Raw genomic sequence first — 18054 nt, forward strand, 5'->3', positions numbered from 1 at the left:
GTACAAAGAATTTCCATGTGTCTTTTGCCCAGATTTCCCAGATGTGAAAAACTTAGGTCATACAAGTACAGTGAGCAAAATCAGGGGATTAACATAAGCATCCTAGTCTAAACTATAGACCTTGTACAGATCCCACCCATGGTTCCATGATTGTCCCTTTTAGGGTCCAGGACTTCTGTTGACATGAGATGGTACAGGTGGTGACAGTCGCATTGATGAAGGCTCAGGGGTGTAAGACCTCTGCTTTGTCCATCACACTGAAATGCTTTCTAGGGTTTGGGGACATGAAATGGGGTGGGGTGTGGGAAATGAAGAGGCAGGAAGTGGCTTTGGGGAATCGTGATAAGGGCTTATTGTCTACCATTGAGCAATGGAGAGACATGAGTTTTCAGTTTTTGTCTTTGTTCTTTAAACATGAGTGTGATGATCAGATTTGTGAGTTTTTTTTTTTTTTCAGATTTGTGTTTGAAGAAGACTACTCTGAGGTGTGAATATGGGAGTGGAGAGTGGGAGATCAAGCGATCCCCAAAAAAAAGAACAGCAATTAGAACGACCCAGATCCTGTATGATGTTGTCCAAAACCACAGGCTTGGAGAAGAGTGAACAAGCCTGAGACATGGTGAAAGTAAAAGCAACAAGACAGAGATGGGTTGGAAGGAGAGGGAGAGGAAGAAGGTGAGGGAGAGAATGATAGAATGACAAAGAAGGTGATGGGAAGGATGATAAATTGAGGGAGGCGTGCAGTGGAAGATGAAGCCAAAGCTTTATGACCAAATGGAAGCTGGAGTCTCCCCATGAAGACACAATGGAAAGAGCAGTTTTGAGGCCATTTTTAAGCCAGAGTGTTTTGGTAACTGCCTAAAGTTTGAGAAGCTGAGGTTCTCTTGATGCTCAGTCCAGGGCTGTTGAAATGTTGTCGTGCCTTCCCAATATTGTCAACACTACAAGTCTTAATGGAGCAGCTCCAAGGTATAAAATGTAGAGGCACTCCTGAGATACAGCTGTGTACCACAGTGTCTACCCTGGGGAGCCTACAGTTAGAAACCACCCCAGTACTGGGCATGCCCTGTGATCAAAGTGGTCCAAGGAGGCCCAAGTTTGGATGATTTTTGTTGAGATCGTATCTGACTCAGAACAACTCACGGCTAGGGTCAGGAGGGCACTGTTGATGAAGGGCTTTGTCCCAAACCCTGGGGGAGTGGAGTACCAAGAGCAGAAGGAGCTGAATGCTACGACAGAATCAGTGCCTGGCTGGAAAGTCAGGACAGGGGGAAATACCAGGGAGAGACACAGGCATATCTACTATGGTTTCAATGTTTCCCTTAAAGTTCAGGTATTAGAAACTTAATCCCAAATTTATATGTTAATGATGTTTGCCAGTGGGGGTCCATGGGAGGCAATGAGGTCATGGGAATGGATGAGAGTGGGGCCTCATGAAGAGATTAGTGGCTTTTTTCCCCCCAGTTGGGGGTATGGAACTCAATTAATGGCTTTATAGGAGCTGGAAGATCCAAAGTGGTACACTTTTTCTGTCTCATCACTCTGATACCCTCCATCATGTTATGACGCAGCCAAATGACCTCCGCCAGATGCAGGCACCTTAATATTGTACTTCTTATCTTCCAGAATTATGAGGAATAAATGTGTCTCTTCTTTATCAATTATGCAGCCGGTGGTATTCTGTTACCACAACTAAGATAGCATCCTATTCCTCCAGCCTACAGAGAAGAAATGGGAATTAATGCTTCTAAATGGAAGAGACTGCCACAGCTTCATTTCCCATTGAGAGATAAAGGAGGGTGGGGCTCTGAGAGGTGATGCAACACACTCAAGGTCACACAGGTAGTACCTGGTTTGCCTCCAAAGCCCAAAGCTCTCTTCCATCTGATATCAAATAGAAACTCTAGTACACTGTGAGAAACACAAAATCCAGGAAAGGGCATGAGGTGACTCTGGATAGAAGGGAACAAAGGGGAAAATTACAGGTGGGAGTTTGAAATGATCATTAGAATCAGAAAATGCCCTAGTCATCAAGAATAATCTTCCCTCTAAGCCCTACAAGGGAAAATAGGCAGATAAGGTCCAGTTTCAGGGAACAGGGCTGAGGGCGTATGAGGGGGGAAGGTCACACCAGCACCGGCCTGGAAGCAGGGTTGGCCTCGGGCAAGCAGAATCCAGCCAGGGTAGTCATGGGCCCTCAGAGAAGCATGACTGCACCTGGTGAGAAGCTCAGTCCTGATGCTTCCTTGTCATCCTGATTCAGGATCTTGTTCCTGAACAACTGGGAGGAATGTGGCCAGGATCCAGCCCAGGCCTCAGCTCCAAGGGGTCTTGTTGATGTTTAGAGAGGCTTCTCTTCCTTTCCGACCCATGTCCGCCCTATGTGGAGACCTGCTCTGTCTTGGCAGGCTGGGCTGGAAGCACTTGAGAAGTGGAGGTCTCAGCTGGACTCTTCCCCTCCCTCTAGCACTTGCAGAGTCGGAAGTCAGCTCAGGCCTAACAGTCAGCCCCCTGGCTGCTCAGCTGGAGGGGGATGTCCGGACAGACAGGGGGAATCTGGATCAGTTAAATCCTCCAGGGTCGGGTAGTAAGAAGAGGAGAAAGAGTAAAGAAGAGGATTTGGAATGCGATTACTGGGGAAATGACTTGCCCTGCCCTAGTTTCTCATCTGCTAGGATTGTAACTGAGGGGTTGGCTGCAATCAAGTAGTTTTAAATAACATCCAAGGCCACCTGCTCAACTTGCCAGAACTGTTTCCCCACCTCGCTTCTCTGGAAGCCCCAGAGGTCCCAAACCTGGCCAGCCCATGGCCCACAGATTGAGCTGATTTGAGACTGGAGAGGTAGGAAAGACGGCCAGTCTAAGGAAGGACATTGTCCTGCCTGGGGAGTGTGCCTTATTGCTGTCAATAGAGCTTGGAACACAGCCCCAGTGAGCCGGTGGTCATGCAGAAGGAGCCCAGACAAGCAGTGAACAATGTCCCTGTGCACTGAGGGATCAGCATCGTCTACCACCAGTGTCTGAGCAGCGTCTCTGGAAAATGAGTTGGGGGTTCTGGACCCAGGATCCAAGGGAAGAAGTGAGCCATGTGAAGATGTGTGTGTGTGTGTGTGTGTGTGTGTGTGTGTGTGTGTGTGTGTGTTATAATTTTCTTTCTCCAAACCCTTTCTGTCATATAGCCTTGGCAGCTCCTGGAGATAGTTTCTCTATTAAGAGAACAGCTGCTGACTTTGGCTAGAGTAGACCTCAGTCAGTTCTTGGGAAGAAAGAAGATGCTCAGATATCCTCATGAGCTACCAGTGGAAATCAAAATAAAAAACACAAGACCAGATGGGCCTGCAGGATAGAAAACTCCCCGGGGGCACTGTGGTTCTCTCATCTTTACTAGAAACCTGCAAACTCCTGAGGGTCATAGTGTTCTCTTCTCCTGCCCACGGCCTCTGGTGCTTATCTCCACACTGCAGGGTTACACAGGGCATTCCTCAGGGCTCCCGCCATCCAACCTTTCAGGAAATGAGACACAGGTAGAATGATAGGTTTCCATGAAGAAGTGACAGTGAGAAAGGCTCAGTCTTCCTGGATAAAAATATTCTATCCACTTCACATTGCCAGTTCCGCCATAAGTGACTTATTTCGTTGGGTGTTGATTTTTCCATCAGTGGGATATGAACCCACTGAACCATGTAAAATAGACATTGATATTTGTGTTATTGCTTTCTGTGAGCTAGGCCCAATAAGGACACATATTTACCATACTCAATCCTCCCAGTACTCTTGTGCTATGTGCATTTTATAGATTTGAAAGTTGAGGCTCAGAGTGGTCAAAAATTTTAAGCAAAGCCAGAGAGTAAATAAGTGGCATTGCCAGTTAATCTATCACCAAAAATTGCTTAAATACCAAGATAAACTACCTTTCTGGGCACACTGATGATATAGGTAATCGAGAAGACAAGGACTGATTTTTCATTATTTCAAGACAGACCAATATAAGTAGGAATCTAACTATCTATCTATCTGATAGATATGTGAGGCAAACTTACCCAGGAGAAATATGTTTTTTACCCACAGTTTCCTCCCACCCCTTCTACCCCAAGTCAAAGAAATCAACACAAAGATGGCCATACAACAAAACATTGGAGGGAAATTAGCATCATCAGAAGGACATGTCAAATTTCATTGAAATTAAAAATTACATGAAAAGGATATTGCCTTAGGAAACAAAGTTTAAAACATCAGGAAATTCTTTAGAATAAGGATGATTCATGTCAATATAGGGTAAAATAATATAGAAATTTGTATATTTTATATACAAATAAAACGCTTAGAGATCTGAAGAAAATAAGATAAATAAAACAAAATTAGAATTGTGTTAGGAGGTTAAAGAGCAGAATTAACTTAGGTGTAAAATGAATTTGTAAGCTGGAAGATGGCAACAGAAAGTTCTTCCAAAATGAAGCCCCAAAGAATGAAAAAATGAAAAGTTTTAAAAATATAGTGTGAGACAGAGTGGATTTATCAAAGAATTCCAATTCTGTCTAATTGGATTTGTAAAAGTGGGTTATGTGGGAACCCAACAAATTGAAGGAAAGAAGTTAACAGAAGATGATTTTTTCATAAATGAAGATAGGAACCCTCAAATTATTGTAGCCCACTGGTATTAAGTTGAGTAAGTGGCAGATGAATCACATGCACATATTGTCATGACATGTCAGAAAATCAGGGTTGAAAAGTGTGCTCTGAAAGCTAACAAAACTAATAAACAGACTGTAGATTACCAGAAATTAATGTGCATCAGATTAGAGTCAGACTTCTTAAACCAGAAGAGGATTTCTGAAAACAATAGAAAAATACCCGTAGTCCCCTTTGCTTTTCATGGTTTCAGTTTGATTAAACAAACTGCAAAAGTTATAGCCACAGTGAACCATGATTTGAAAATATTAAATGGATAATTACAGAAATAAACAATTTATAAGTGTTAAACTGCATGCTGTTCTGAATAGCATGATGGAATTTCATGGAGTCTTTTGTCATCCCATGTGGAATGTGAATCATCGCTTTGCTCGGTGTACCCCATCACATATGTTACCTTCCCGCTGGGCACTTATTAGCCATCTCAGTTCTCAGATCAACCATCATGGTATCACAGTGCTTGTGTTCTAGTAATCCTTATTTTATGTGATAATGCCCTTAACATATAAGAGGGACATGCTGTCAATTTGGACATACAAAAAGGAAGCTTTAAAGTGCTTCCTTTAAATGAAAATGTAAAAGTTTTCAACTAAATAAAACAAACAAGAAGTCATATGCTAGGTTTGCTAAGATCGGTAGTAAGAACATGTTTTTATCTGTGAAATTATGAATAAGGAAAGATAAATTCGTACTGTTGTACTTCAAACTGTAAAAGCGATAGCCACAGTGCAATATGTGTTTAGTTAAAATGGAAAAGGAAATTATTGAAATTATAGGATTAGTATTATCCATGGTTTAAAGAATTTACTGGGGATCTTAGAATGGATGTGGAGTGGCTACTGTATCTTTAAAGTTCTACCATCTGTGATTTTGAAGTACAATTCTAGTCCAATCAAAAAAACCAATCAATAAAATATAAAATAATTATCTTAAGTCCTTTTAGTGCTCTGTTTATAAATCAGAAACCCTTCATAAATTTCAGGAGAAAAATTTCCAGCAAAAATACTGACAAATTGAGGAAGACTTGGGTATAGGAAATAGTGATTAGCTTAAGATATAGTTAATTAATAATTCTAAGTAAATATTTATTTTTGAAATAATTAACTATAACAAGATCTGAAATTCATAATATAATCCATAATAATGTTAGAGTAGAAGGGAATCTCAGAAATTCTTTTCCGTGAACACTTAGTTTTTGTGTTTAGAAATTGTCTCAACACAATTCTGTTGACTCACTTTCTTCATGTTGCTCAACTAATGGATACCAGTTACGGAGTCAAGCACTCAAAGCAGGTTGCTCACCATGTATATCAATCGAGTTGCTAAAAAGAATGACTAAATAAACGAAAGATATCAGATATTAAAAAGACCTTTAAAACTCTATCAAGTGTGAAAGTATGACTTTCCTATATACATATATGAGTAAACCACAGTGAATTTCACCATCATGTACATCCACAAGAAACTGATTAAAAAAATGGCTAAGGTTAAATGGCAGAAAGATCAATGGAGTGAAGGGAAGAAGGCAGGGGTGGGGAGAGGGAAGGAGAAGAAGAGGTACTGGGGACTGAATTAGAACCAGACATATTCCATACTTCTATAATTATGTCAAAATGAATTCTACTGTCATGCATAACTAAAAAGAATGAATAAAAAAGAAAAAAAAACCCCTTTACTACAAGGTGGTAGGTAAATATGTAGAGAAATAGGGACAGGAAAACATTGAAATGATTAACAGGAAATAATAACAAGCTTAAAAACTTAGAGGACCAACCCAGAACACCAATATTTAACCCAAAGGAAATCCTCAGAAATGGACAAGAAAGAGAACAAATGAGAGGAAAGTATTGGAGAAATAGTGCTGGACAAATCCCCAGAACCAACAGGCTTGAGATTTCAGACTGAAAAGTCCCTGACCACAGTATCATCAATTCAAACAAACAATAATAATAACAACTTCAAATATAAATCTATCTGTGGTACATTGTTGTGACAGTTCAGAAATTAAAAGATGATTCTAAGAGTGAGTGACAGACTAAATACAGCTAATATAGACAGGACTGTGGTCAGAATTGCTTTTTAGAAATAGAGGGAGTTGGAGAGCAATGGAGAATGCTTTTGCAAGTTTGAGAAAATATTTTCTGACAACAAGACTCAAACCATGACACTGCATTCCTATATAACAAAGGTCAAATCCTTTCACTTTCCAGGCCTTTATTTTCTCTTTTTTTTATGGAAAGAACAGCTACACTACCCCATTCACATCATAGTGTTTTAGGATACCATGTGCCAATGCAGTACAAGTCTCGTATCTGTGAGAACTCAGTAAAAGTCATCGATTTGATTTCAAGGGACAGAAAAAAGAAATATCTGCATCCTTGTCCAACAAAAATAATACTAATAATCCATCTAGGAAACCATTTTCTAAGTTCTTCTTCCATTGTTATCTGGTCAATCTATCAATGAGTTTTCTATCCTTAAGGAACTCAGTTTTCTTAGGAAAATATGTTTGTGTATGGAATATTGCAAAGTCTCTATATAACTCAATTCCTTTCTGTAGTTGGTGACACTGTTCTGTGGAAAGGAAACTCTATTCATCAACTTCTTACTTGCCAAAGCAGCCAGAAGGTATACTCAAAGCAGAGAAGCATGTAAAGTTAAGAGGTAAACAGGTTGAAAAACGAATTTTTCAATCCAGGAAAAGAATCCCCAGAAGGTTATTAAAAAAAGAGGAAGGGTAGGAATGAAGATTAAGGGCATTAACCCAGCTGAGAATGAGAAATTAAGGAAATAAAAGGAGGGATACAAAATAGAGGCATTCAAGAGGCTCTCTGGGATAGATGCTCAATCAGGGGCTTGTGCCAGGAACCCTGATGCATGCAGGGCAATTCATGAATAATTTGCTGATGGAAAAGCTGGAGTGTTTGGATGGAGTCTGTGCTATGGTTTAGATATGGCTTTAGTGTGACCTGAAAAGTTTCAAGTGAAGGAAGCCTGGTCTCTATTGTGGTGTTGTGGTGGATGGCACCTTTAAAATGAGGGAGGTGGTAGATGGCAATTTGGTAATGGGGTACAATTCTTGGAAGGAATTAATGAAGATGTCTAGTTTAGTTTCCTTGAAAATGAGTTGTTATAAGGGAGCCGGGCACCTTCCCTGAATTCCTCTTCCACGTGTGTCACATGCCACTCTTGCATTCGCTCTTACCAGTGCAATGCTCTCTGCTCCGAGGTCCTCATGAAAGCTGAGCAGATGCTGGTGCTATGCTCTTTCACCTCCAGAACTGTGAGCTAATCAAGCCTGCTTTCTAGAAAAGTATCCAGTATTAGGTATTTTATTACAGAAACAGAAAATGGACTGAGAGTCTGCTTACTGAGCAGACAGACTCTTGGAGATCAGATAGTTGAACTACTTTGTTCAGAGGAGAGGCCAGAAATAAAGACATTCCTTAATAGACAAGTGTGGAGCTGGATTAAACGGTGGAACCAAAGCTGAAAAGTGCTGGCTGAGTGCAGAAGGGAATTCAGAGATGGGGGGGCCAGGACAATGACTGGGGAGCCACTGCTCCGTGCAAGTGCCTATCTGACATATGCCACAGGTGCTCTTATAAGAAGAGATGCTGTACAGGGCCCCCGGGGGACTTCAGTGAGGGGAGGTCTTGAAGACCAAGAAGTGGGCTTTGGAGAGAATCACAGAAAGGGCTTAAGGCATGGGAAACTTGACTAGGTAAAAAGATAGAAAGAACTAGGGTAAGTTATCCTAGAGAAAAAGAGCTAAGGAAAAGCTTCGTATGTGTGTGTTACACACACACACATTAAGATCCAAGCATTTCACACAGGATGGCTGTCACCCTCCTACAGAGTAAAACAGGCCTGTATAACAAAAAGGAAAAAAATTGTTTGCATAGGTATCATGTTATATATGTGTTTATACTGAAGATAGAAGATTTTAAGTTAAATTCAAATGTAAATATATCTGTGGTACAAATATAAACTTGCGATTCTTTCATAAAATTATATGATTATGATGGATGATCTGTGAACAGACAAGCTAAAACATCAATTTAACCAGCTTAAAGTGAAAATTCAGTAGCAATTGGTACATTCACAGGTTGTGCAACTATCATTTCTGTTCCAAAACTTTTGCATTAATTCCAAAGGAGACTATGGACAAATCAATTGGTCTCTCCCATCATTTTTCCTCTTGCCTTTTAGTTTGGGAATCATATTCACTTGCATGTAATATATTTATTAATAGTATATGCTCTACCTCACGTTTTATATGTTTTCTTCAAAATGCTTACTATAATGTGCAGTTATAGTCAGACCTCCATGTCTGTACATTACATACATTTGTGGACTCAACCAATTGCAGGTCTGAAATATTAAGAAAAAGTTGCATCTGTACTGAGCATACACAGGCTTTTTTCTTGTTATTATTCTCTAAACAACACAGCAAACAACTATTTACAGAACATTTACATTGTATTAGGCATTATAAGAACTCTAGAGATGAGTTAAGATATATGGAAAGATGTGTGTGAGGTTATACGCAAACATGACACCATTTTATATAAGGGAGTTGAACATTCTTGGATTTTGGTAGCTATTGGATAATACCAAACCAATTCCCTGCTGATACCAAAGGATGACTTCACTTTACTATCATTAATTCACTGGGCTCACACTTGCTTCCTCACAAGACTGCAAGTTCCTGAAGACAGTAGCCACCACTGTTTTGTTCCCTACGATTCCCTGTCTTCTTCCCCAAGCCTCATATGGTACTTTCCCTAGTAAATTAATTGAATCAATAGACTATATATTGATGTGAACAAAACAATATATTCTTATTATGGGATGAATAGAAAGCAGATTACAAGGCAGCTGGTGATTATATAATGCTGATTCTATGACTGTGAATGACATATATGCTACCTGGATCCCCAGGCAGGATGGACGTTGTAAGGTTTCTCAGCTGAATGCAGCAGAAGCAAATGCAAAAGAATCTTTTCTCCTCTTCCTTCCCAGACCCAAGAGCAAATACAACCTGTGAAATTCAGCTGGATTTTGAAACTTCTAATTCTCCATGGCATTCCTAGGTCTTTCCTTCATCTCTGGTTTCAGCCCTAAGAATAAATCTCTTGGTCACTCTCGTCAATCAGTTTCTCCCAGAGGAAGGGCTGTCTTGCAGGGATGACAGGATCCAGACTTCAAGTGGGTCTAGAAGCTGTGGGAAGGAAGGGTTTTTCCTACAGTTTCTCCAGCCAAAGGATTAAGGAAAGGGTGAGGGTCATAGAGACAGCAGCAGGAGGAGGATTTCCAAGACTTTTCTCTAGGACTCTGTGAAAGGCCTGTTTCTCATCATGTGGAAGTTGCCTTCAGCTTTCTTGGTGTTGCCTGCTAAGCTCCTGAGAGCCATGTTTGTACAGGGTTCTGCCTGGCAATGCCAGTGGCAGTGCCTAATTGGGCAGATTATTCTAAAGAAGAAAAAGAAGCAGTTTCTATTACCCCTCTTATTGCAATGGCAAGCGATGTCTTTTAGAGGCTGTATTTCATGGATGAGTATTGCCTTCTCTGCTTGGGAAAGATTACCACTTGGAAGGAGCTATTTCCCTAACTAATCAATGAATTAGACCTCTGAGTCTAATGGTGTCTGTGGCATCAAATATCTGCTCTTTTGATAACCATTTCACCATCAAAGTATCATTAAGAACCATGGAAGGATGAACATGCTCCCCAACTCAAGGCCTACTTCCACTTAATAAAGTTTGAGTACTATAGAATCCTGTCACTCTATAGGAGTGAGGTGGAGGAATGGGGGCAGTGAGGATAATGGGATAGTTCCCCAGATCAGATGTTAAGTTTGGTATAAATCAGTCTCCATACCTGGCAGATAAAATTTGATCTCAAGCGGTCTCCAATTATAACTCCTGGGATGAGCAAGTGATAACCTAACAAAGTATGTACGGTGGTATCCAAGCAACGAAGCCTCGGCCAATCATAGCAGCTAACCTCTCAGCCAATCCCAGGCTGCAGACTGCCACATTATGCCCAAATAAGGCAAAAACCAAAACTGCACCAATCAGGCAATCTCTGTCAGGCATTTTCTGTTTTCCCAGTTACAAATACAGCTTGCCACACAGTGCAGATGGGGGCATTCTGAACCGTCTTCAGTTTTGAGTGCTTCCTAGTGTTCTTGCTCAGATGAACTTTATTATATTTAACTGGTGTCCTATTTTTGTTTCTTCTCCCACCATAGTAAAGTGTGGATGATGATCATATCTAGAGTTGAGACACTGATGTGACTCCATTTTTGAAGAAAGCTTTGACCTCAAAGCCTGTCCAAGGAATGGGGTATGACCCTTGTTCTTGGGAAAACCCACAGAGCACTCCTAGGCACATACCCACCCTACTGAGATCTGTGGCGCCAGGTGTCCCTGACTCAGGCTAGATGAGGACCCACCCATAGCAACCCCCTAGCAACCACCAATCAGCATGAGGCAGGGAAAATATCTGAGATGCCAGATGACCCCCAGTAGTTTATGGTGGTTGATAACATGCAGGGAAACCATGTAGTTTAGCACATACACCCCTCGTGGCTTAAACCAATCAGTTCAAAGGAATCACCCTTACCAAACTTGTTCCTGCCACTGAATGTGCTAATCAATGTTAAGAGTTGTTTGATTTTTCCCATGGTGTGAAATGATTTTCTGTGTGATGTTGTGACACATAGAGTATCCCCCCAAACCTATAAAATCTCACTGAACAAAGGACCAGGACTCACTCCCTGGGACCGCTGCATTGGGAACGGGGTTGTGAGTTCAGGCTGGAGCTTCAATAAAGACTCTTGTATGATTGCATCAGATTCAGCTCCTGGAGGTCTATTGGAGTCCCATGAATCTGGCATAACAGAGTCAGTTACATAAAACTCAAGAAGATTGTGTGTTTTCCAACAGTTCAAATGTATATTCAAGATAAAACTGAAAAAAGAGAAAAAACACAGTAGACCTGAAACTCTTCAGGAAGACCCCAAATCTCAACCTTTCTTCAAAATTTCACCTGCCTCTGTAGGGTGCTTTGCAGTGACTTGCTTCTTCAGGTGGCTCTGGTTCTTCTGACCACAACATGAGATGAAGGAAATGGGACGTCCCAGGCCTCCTCTACAAGCCACATTGCCAGTCTGAATTATCTGGTTTCTCAAAATAGTTTCTCTGGGTCTCCTTCTTGTCACCTAGTATCGTCACCCCTCTGTATTCACAGGTTCATCTGCAACTCAACCAACTGCATATCAAAAATACTTGGATCAGACTCACATCTTTCCTGGTGCAGTGGTGGGTGTGGTTCAGAGGCTGAGGCAAGGGGATGGTAAGTTCAAAGTGAACCTCAGCAATTTAGCAAGGCCCTAAGCAACTTAGTGAAACCCTGTCTTAACATAAAAGATAAAACAGGCTAGAGATATCAAACAATGCTGGATTTCATCCCCAGTACCAAGAAAAAAAAATCACATCAGCACTGAACATGTTTAGACTTTTCTCTTATTATTCCCTGAACAATATAATGTAATAGTAACTTAGACTGTATTAGATATTATAGTAATCTAGAGATGATTTAAAGTATACAAGATTATGTACATAGGTTATATGCAAATGTGTACTATGCCATGTTAAATAAAGGGCTTGAGCATTCTGGACTTTGATTTCTCTGGGAAGTCCTGGAACCAATTTCCCTGCGATCAGAGGAAGATTGTGTTCTCTTCATATTCTAGTACTTTCTTTTTTTAAAACAATTGTGTTGTCTGCTGCAAACTTTCTCACACATTATGAATGTCTTTGCAGAGAGATCTCACATGTATTTTTAGTATTTCTTTACTATGTTTAGGCAAAGATGTAAGAAGCACAAAATAAATATGCATAAATAAACAAAAGGCTTGGCACACCAGAGTTCTGTGTCCAGCTCCGTCCCTGACTCTTTCATGTCACAAAAAGATCACCCAAAGTTGTTTATGTGAGGAGCAATGGTAACATTTGAGTGCATATTCAGACTCTACTGGGTGTTCTGGATTATATACATGCACTGGATAGAGAAAACCTGGATCTGAGCTTAAAAATAAAATCATGGAAACTTTAAAGACTCCCTAAGGGACTGGAATAGAAAGCAATTCAATTTTCCTCAAAATTATGTTGAAACTCAGAATACTTAGTGAGTTTATACAAAGTCAAGAGGAAGAAAAGGAGCATTCTAAACTTATAGGAATAAACATTTGTTTACCTTGTTTTATACTGACTTCTTTTAACCAACCCAATAAGTTGCCTTTATTTAATTTGAAATGCCTTATTCATTTATATGTTAAATACCATTCTCTTGGTACCTGAGGGCAATTGGTTCAATAGCAATGACATTTGTCTTTCAGTCTGTTCAACTTAGCTAAGGAATTCATGTGTCTTTTCTATAACATGCATTGAAAGGAGAAGTCAACTTAATGGACATTATTAAATAACTTCACATATGTTTCAAGGTTTGGATAAATGCTTAGGATGATAGATGAGCATGAAGTGTGGGTATTGGATACGCAGGGTGCTCCTCTGGGTTTCCATTGCTTTCTGCAACCAACGTGCTGCCTGTGGATCTTTAAGTAACCAGTTCCAAATTTTCCATCCCCTGTAGAGGAAAGTCTTAAAATGTTCTCCAGTTCATTGCTTTTCTAACTGCTCAGTTGTTGCTTGTTCATTCAAGGCTTGGTAGTTTTACTCTCTAGCCTCTTGAATTTTTCATCTATCTCAAGGCCTTCAGGTGTTAACAGAGACACCATATTTTGGGGTATACTTTTTGGGTTAGGGGTAAGTTCCAAATTCTGGCTCTTGTCCCTTCTAACTTTCTATACTTTGCAGCTTCCTTAGCTTTATATTTTCTTTGATTTTTCAGGAGCTGCTTTTGATGTTGGCTTGTCTATTTCTAGTTGTGATTTCTTCTTATTCTGAGGTGGTTTCTCTTCACATACCTTGGAATTGGTGATTGATTGATTTCATACAGCTTGGAGTCTATCAACAATTCCATGTTTAGGTTCCTCATTGGGTACATCACTTAGGACTCCTTTGTAAGTTACTGACTATTTGGAAATGGTCCATCAAAAAATGGCTGCCAAGAACCCTGCCGTATATCTCCTCTTGATGACATATCATCTTTGTGCAGGAGAGGGCTGGTATATGCCAAAGTGTGTATCTATCATCAATATGTAACTTGGGAGCACATGCAGCTATTGCAATGTGCTCCCCAGCTAGGCACCAAGCAAATTATGTGAGACTACTGTTTTGGAAATAAATTTGTAGTTTTAAACATCCCGCACTTCAATTTGTCCCTCAGATTTCCAAATCCAGCCAGCATTAATCTATGCTCATGAGGACTAAGGAGGCTGCGTTATAGCATGAGTTCCAAAGTCAAATACAGGATCTCATGTCAAGTGGAAAATCACAGCTTTGGCAAGCACAAAACAGTAAGTAGCATAAAACTCAGTAAAACCAGAATTCCAAATTATATCATAAATGGGGCTATGTCTTGGTAATTGAATGAATTGTAGCATTTTCTCCATTTGTTACAATGTTATGCAGGATTTGCTCCCCATACCAGGAAGCTTCTATCTTATCCACACTGTTTTAGCTGTTATAGCACAGCAATGGCCTTTCATTCAATTGCATCATAACATTATCTGGCTCAGAAAAATGGTTGGCTGATATTGCTTGAGGTCCATAACATGAGGGCCAGGTCTAGCTTAACTATTGTACACACATCCTTACTCTCTAGAACATAGATAACTCTTAAGTGACTGGAATACAAGTGATAATACAATTTACTTTTTTATAAACGTGATTAACTTGCAGTTTTATTTAACTTGCTGTTTACAAAAAAAGTAAACTTCATTATTAACATTTGGGCATAACTACTCTCATCATGTGACTGGGCTAGACACCAATTTTGTGTTTTTTGTGGATGAAAGACTGCAAGTATGTCCCAGTTTCTCACCATAGAACTATGGGCTAGGTCTTCCAGCAGTGCTGCGTGTAGGGGAGTCTAAGACTGCTATGTTGGCAGGACATATTTTTTTTCTGAGAGCTCAAGGCATGTTGCCTTTGGAAGCTAAAGGGGTATAGTAATCCTATATTAGTGACACTGATAATATTTATGATTTTTTTCCTTTGCAACAACACATAGGCCCTACCCTTACTAAAGTTATAAATTTTTCAATTTCCCTGAGGTTCCCTTAGAAACATTGTGTTTCTTACAAAATATGGTGCTTTCACCATAGTGAGTCCTTCTGATCCTTGGATTGGTTCATGTAGTCACTATGGGATCTTGGAAACCTCACTATCTCTGAATATGTACCCAAATCTTCCATTGTGGACAGCCCATCTTATCTGAAAAACAGTTGAACTCATTCCCAAGTTCCTTTCATAACAATCATTCTACTGGTGCCAGGTCTATTATCAGACTAGCTTGGGAGAGGCCCATATATGAATCTTCAACACTGTTGAAAAGTGAGAGAAATGCATAATTTCTCCAGACATTCTGACTTGATTCTTCCAATTTCTCTTGGCCATACCAAGAAGCCCATGATAAATATCTGAGCAGCAGGCTTGGAGCCCCATCAGTGCTCTCTGTCACCACTTAGCTGATGGATGTTTACAGAATGTCCCACCCAGCCTTCAGTGGGAGTTGGAGTGAGCCATGGTAGGAGTAAGGAAGTAAATCGTGTTTCCTCTGTGGGGCTCATGTCATATCCACCATCACCCATGGAGGACACCTATCACTATGACTTACATTTCACATCTACATCATCCACAGAGCCTTTAGCTCTGATAAGGCAGCAAATGACATTCCCTACTTTGCAGTTTGGTATCCTCATCTCAGGAAGTGACTCCTTCCATTATTTCCTCAATCCCAAAACTTAAGAGTCTGGCTCAATTCTTTGACTCCCTTGCTCCAGTGAATCCCCCAGTCAATCCCCATACACCTTCATGCCTCTCTGTGCTAATTGTCATCATTTTCTCTCCCCTCCTTTGCAATGACCTCCAAGCTGCTTTATCTACTTTTCCTCTTCCAGCCACTCACCACACAGCAGCCCTGTAATCTTCCAAATAGGAACCAGGTTCAACACACTTATTCAAGGTCCTAGAACTGCCCTCCACCCTACAGATCCCACACTGTTCTTCCCCACACACCTTTCTCCCTGCCTTCTGTGCTAAAGCCCTGTGCTTCTCACTGTTCACCACCCCCAGCCCTGCCTCCTCTGATGAAGACACCCAGGCCTTTTCCCCCTCTGAGCTTTGCATTGTTCTCCCCACTTGAAGTTTGGTTATATGGGCTCTTTAGGTGATGACTTGATAATTTACTGCAGATTCTGTTCTTTCTGAAGGAGATTCTCCCAGGTAATATCTATCTTGTTACTCTGTTACTTTGGATGCATGACTACCTAGCTTAGTTATGTGTTCATTTGCTCTTTGTTTTCCTCTTGTACTGCCCCACTGGGCCCCCAGGTTGGAAGGGGAGCCTGCTGTCTGCCACCAAGCCTAAGAATCCTAGTTTGTATCCCGAATTTACTTCACATTTTCAAGTTTGTAGTTCCTTTGGCATAACTCACTGCTGGATAAAACTTGGTACATTCAATCTTCCCTGCAAGTAATTTCTTGATTGTAGGTTTTGAAGCTGTCTGAAGATTCAAGCCAGTATTAAAGTTGTGTGTGTGTGTGTGTGTGTGTGTGTGTGTGTGTGCATTTTGAAAGAACAGAAGAGATGGAAAAATCTCTTTTTCTTAACTATTAATAACCCTCCTCAAGCACTAAAAGCACAATGACCATAACTCTTACCCATCCAGAAAGTGCCGAGCACAGCACTTTCTTTTTTAAATGCACCTCTTTGCTCTTAAGTGCTCACTGTTTGGATTTCTAATCTGATAACTGTATTTAAAAATTGTGTTTTACTGGAATCTTGTGCTGTCCAAGCTCTCCCTTCTGGTCAAGCACTTCACTTCCTGGGCTGTTTCTCAGCTCCGTGGATCTGTGCCAGCATGGTTCCCACTCCTAGTGCTTTACTCACCAAGGCTGATGGACATGTGACCTGGTCCAACTGAATGCAGTTCCAGCACCCTAACATCCACAGAAGAAATAGTATGCAGGTTGAGTCCTGCACCTTCTGGCACTTAGTTACTGGAAGAGTGCCCTTAAAGGGAATATTGGTACTCAGTCCCTTCCTGATTCTGCCTTGGCTTCCTGGCTGCCATGAGATTTGCTCCACCATGCACTCTCCGTCATGATGTTCAGCCTTTTCACAAGTCCAAAAGCAATGAAGAAAAATATGGTCTGAAACCACTAAAACTGTGAGCCAAAATTCACCCCTATGCCTTATAAATTGTTTATCTCAGGAGTTTTGTCACAGTGTTGGAAAACTGATTAACACACTCCATATGCTAGTACAGCACGTGATTAATGAAGGACTGACTGATTCTAGTTTCCCAGTGGTCTAGACTTTTGAGAACCCATCCTCATTGCTGGCAGTACATTTAATGCCCCAATTCTCTTCTGGGGTAGTTGAATTTCTGCTCCTGTATTTAATCTGTTTTCTAGGTTGACTATGTCCTCCTGAAAGAGAAGGACAAACATGTGCTTTAATACTGTGTTGGTTGAGGCCCCTGGGGCAGGGATTGGACCTGAGGGGGCTGCAGAAAGACACTTAAGGTTGTAGTGGAACTTATCTCTGTCACCCTGCCCCTGGCCTCTTTCACTCAGCTTTTTGCTTCCCCTGTTTTGGGATATAGGGGATATCAGGCTCTGAGAATTCAGACAGAGGTCTCAACATTACCCTGGGGAGACTGGCACCCAGCCAGCTGTTTGCCTGACTTGGCTGGGGGTCTCAGTTGGTCTTTGAGGTATTTAGAAAGTGCAGCATTAATGCCTCTGGCATGGCCCCAACTGTGGGAAAATAAAATGTGCCATTTCTCAGAGACAAGTTCTCATCGCCAATTTTAGTGCTGCCCAAGTAGCCCCAACAGAATAGTATGTATCTTGTCCATAGAACATCTACCATTGCTGCAGGACACCTGCAGGCATCGTGTCTCAGGATCCGTACAAGGGAACCATTATCCAGAGGAAATGGGGACACCCAGAGAGCAAATTTCCACCAAGATAAGACAGTCACCACTGTTAAAAGGCAAATTTTCACACGTTAAAATTTAAGGGTCTATTTGAGTAGATAGCAATTCATGAAATAAAGAAGCAAAGAAGCTATTTGGTTAAAGTTTGAGTAATTGCCTTGTTTGGACTATACAGGTAGAAAGTTTGAGACACTTATGATTGGCTGGACAAAAGTTTTGTTTTCTTT

General features: G+C 40.9%; 1 pseudogene; it reads right to left on the bottom strand.

Moving 5' to 3' along the window:
• Positions 1–13414: 13414 nt before the first annotated feature.
• Positions 13415–16010, bottom strand: LOC144367000 (eukaryotic translation initiation factor 2A pseudogene; annotated as a pseudogene).
• Positions 16011–18054: the final 2044 nt, after the last annotated feature.

The sequence above is a fragment of the Ictidomys tridecemlineatus genome, chromosome 1 (genome assembly GCF_052094955.1).
Source record: "Ictidomys tridecemlineatus isolate mIctTri1 chromosome 1, mIctTri1.hap1, whole genome shotgun sequence".
NCBI classification, from domain to species: Eukaryota; Metazoa; Chordata; class Mammalia; order Rodentia; family Sciuridae; genus Ictidomys; species Ictidomys tridecemlineatus.